This window comes from Ipomoea nil, unplaced genomic scaffold, assembly GCF_001879475.1.
Source record: "Ipomoea nil cultivar Tokyo-kokei standard unplaced genomic scaffold, Asagao_1.1 scaffold1074, whole genome shotgun sequence".
In the NCBI taxonomy this organism is placed as follows: domain Eukaryota; kingdom Viridiplantae; phylum Streptophyta; class Magnoliopsida; order Solanales; family Convolvulaceae; genus Ipomoea; species Ipomoea nil.
The window spans coordinates 4,614,733-4,618,665 of NW_017617502.1; the positions used below are offsets into that span (position 1 = coordinate 4,614,733).

At 31.1% G+C, this 3,933-nt stretch overlaps 1 non-coding gene across 1 annotated transcript; it reads left to right on the forward strand.

Moving 5' to 3' along the window:
- Window positions 1-2,276: 2,276 nt before the first annotated feature.
- TRNAR-CCU lies at window positions 2,277-2,349 on the forward strand. The gene has a single exon. It is a non-coding gene; the product is annotated as a tRNA-Arg (tRNA).
- The last annotated feature ends 1,584 nt before the right edge of the window (window positions 2,350-3,933 follow it).

Here is a 3,933-nt window from a genome sequence, read left to right on the forward strand (position 1 = left end):
CAATAATCCCCCGTCACCGGGTGCTATACTTGGCCTCTACTGACCTCTTCCGAAAATTATTATTATTGAGTTAATACCCAAAATCGTCCTCGACTATAGTGGTTTTTCTCAATTTCGTCCTAAACGACTTTGGTGACCTAATATCGTCCCAGACTTTTGTGTTTTGCTCAATTTAGTCCTCCATTTGTTATTCCGTCAAATTGGTGTTAAATTAAGGGACAATTCAGTAATGTCAATATTGATCTCTCTTTACTTTCAACTTGTGAAATGCGAAATTCCTCTTTCTTGTACGAATTACACCCAGAATTACTCCTGGACCTGCAAATCAAATTTTATATTCGCAGTTTTAGGAGTAATTCGTAAAAAAAAAAAAAAGGGATTTCGCAATTCACATATCTATGAGTAAAGAGATGCCAATATTAAAATTACTGAATTGTCTATTTATTTAACACCAAATGGACAGAATAACAAATGAGGGACTAAATTGAGCAAAAACACAAAAGTCTAGGACTAAATTGAGCGAAACACAAAAGTCTGGGACGATATTAGGTCACCAAAGTCGTTTAGGACGAAATTGGGAAAAACCACTATAGTCGAGGACGATTTTGGGTATTAACTCTATTATTATTATTATTATTATTATTATTATTATTATTGTTGTTGTTGTTGTTGTTGTTGTTATTGTTATTGTTATTGTTATTGTTATTGTTATTGTTATTGTTATTGTTATTGTTATTGTTATTGTTATTGTTATTGTTATTGTTATTATTATTATTATTATTATTATTATTATTATTATTATTATTATTATTTTACCCGTGTGTGCAATGCACGGTATAAAAAATTTAAGCATAATATTATGGTCTCATATCAATCGTTATTTTGATTATAAAAAGTTAATCAATAATAATAGAAAAAAATAATCAAAATTATACATTATTAAAATTTCTTTGTAAGTTATTAAAAAAATTAATCAAAATTATAAATTATTAAAAAGTTTCTGACTAACCATTAATTATTTAGAAAAGATATGTATATATAACGTAACTAACCATGATTAAATACTAATTTCTTAAAAAAAAAAAAAAAAATCCAACATGGCTCACAATTTGTAAATTATTATAAATATAAAACTCAAAAATTTAATATTTTTATAAACATAAAACTAAAAAATTAGATGGAATAAACACTGTGATACCAATTTCCAGAATATTTAATATTGCTATATATTTTGTTGTGGTCTAAATGGTTGATAGAGCCTCGAGTATTAAACACCGTGATACCAATTTCTAGCATTATTTTTCATGTTAAATTTTGGTTGTGTCATTACCTGCAAGTTCATATAAGACTGCTACCAAAATTTTTTTTTTAAAATTTTTTTTTAATCTAGCATGTTATGGAAAAGCTTATAAAAAATATAAGAAATTTGAAATTTTATAAAGGCAATCTGTTCTATATGCCTTAAATATTATATAAATTTTGATTTCTATAAATGTTAGAGTCATGCTAATGCAATTGTATTTGATATTCAATGTAGACTTGGTGTTCTCAAAGCTTAATTTTTACTCGAAGAATATGAGATCCAATACTGTTAAGTCCTAATATTTTTCTTGATGATTTCAGGTGTGAATGACATGGGTATTGCTTGGTATGCTGTTGAAATCCTTCAAAAAAGTTCAGTTTTTCTGAGCATGTTTGTCCATACTATTTCCAGCCCCATTGACCCCTCTCTCCCTCCACCAAAATAAATGAGAAACACAAATAAATATTTAATAAACAAAAATTGAAAAGGGAAAAAACCTCCAAAATTTTGAGCGGAAATTTTGTTGGCAAAAGATTTGACTTTTTTTATGTATAGGATAGGTTAGGATTATATTAATGTTGTTTTTGTTGTTCGATCATTAATTAACAAGAGTATGGTTTATGCATTGTCATTTTGAACATGTAAATTGGGGGATGGAAATGACATTCATTGTTAAAGATAGAAAGCTATCAAATGAAAGAGTAATGCCACCTCCACGGCTCCACCAGATATGCTAAAATGTTGATCGGAACAAAATTGATAATTTTTTTATTTTTATTTATACACTTATTATTTATTTCTACTGTTTTCAAAGATCGATATATAGCTGGTAAATTGTAATGCCTAAATTTTCTTCCGCAGTGTTATTTCCACATTGTATTAATTTGATGAAATAAGTTATGAAGGTGTAATGAAATAAATGGTTTCACATATATATGTATATATAATTACGTAAAACTCATTTATAACAAGTGCGTCTGTAGCTCAGTGGATAGAGCGTCTGTTTCCTAAGCAGAAAGTCGTAGGTTCGACCCCTACCTGACGCGATTACATTTTCACGCTAATCCACGAACTCCGTAAGACGTGCTGGAATCAACCCCACAAAAAATAGTGTTACAATTTATGCAGAATTTCATCACTAGGATTATCACATATATTTTTTTCCATTGATTTCTTATATTAAAAAAAATTATCACCAAGGAGTATCAAATATAGTTTCATTGACTTCTTATGTTAAGAATATTAAAATAATTCGGGCCTTTTAGGGTTGGGGTTCAGCCTTTTTGGAATAATATTAAAATAAAATAGTACTTACCTTGAAGCATGCCTAATTGTTGATTGGTGGAGAATTCAAGCGAATGATTGCATAAAATTAATTAAATGTTTAGTCCTTTTTTTTTTTGTTAAATACTCATGATTATTTACGAAGTAATATTTGTTTTATACTGTCTCAAACATTTTCAGCACAAAGAATCTAAACTCCGACCACCAGAGTTTGAACCTATGACCATCTATTTGGATGGATAACTGGGATGTCATCACACTACATGATAGTTGGCAAATGTTTAGTCTGTAGTTTGCCCTTTTATTTAAATAGAGCACAATGAAAAGTAAGAAGAGTCTTTGATTTCATGTTGAATTCTAACATAGAATCATAGATTTTTTTTAGAGATTGAGATTTTACAAATGCTAACCTTTTAAATTTATATGTTATATCATAACTTACCCTTTAAGAATTAATTGTACTAGATTATGAATACTTGATTTTTAATATTTCTCCGGTCTTCGCCTTTGCACTGCATCAGGATTTATATGCATCTTCATGCCCCGCTAATCCACTAACTACCGTTCCAAACAAACTAAACGTATAAATCATATATTAAGAATAAAGTTAAGTTCTAAACATGTATAATCTTGATTAAGTTTTATTCAATTTTCAATTTGTGACAAAAAGTTTTAATTTGGTTTCGGTTCTAAGTTTTTAACTGGTGGCAATAAGCTACCATCCGTAAGAATGTAGAAATTCAGAATAAAATATTAGAAAGCAAAATGATACTGGCCAATTTCTAAGGAAAAAAAAAAACAAAAAAAGTTAACACTTAAATTATTAACGCAGTAACAGTCTATACCATGGGGAGACTAATGAGACACATCCGCAAACCCAAGTCCAACCCACGAACGAGCACCACAGCGATCCGCCAGAAATGCGCGACGACGAGGGAGACGTGGTCATGGACATTGAGGCACAACATGGGAGATCGGCTACGGGAGGAGGCTCGATTGGCTCCGGTGTTTGAGTTTGCCGTCTTTGCGGGTGGTAGAGATTTCCATCGCGTTCTTAAAATCTTCATCCGTGATCAAAAACCCGCCATTTTTGGCCTCGTTGAGCACAAAGTTTCAGATAGTCGGGACTCGGGACAACGCTATTTGCCTGAAGCTTGGGTTTTCAGACTGGATCCGGGTAGAGGTGGTGGGGTATAGTGGTGGCATATGGGTGTTTTGGAACAACAAGAAAAATCAATTTTCTTTTCTCAAAAACTCTGCTCCTACTCTTTTCTTGTCATCTGTGTTCTGTCCACGCTCTTGTTCGCCGGGTTCTATGTTGGAGTGCTCCTAACTTAGAACCGTAG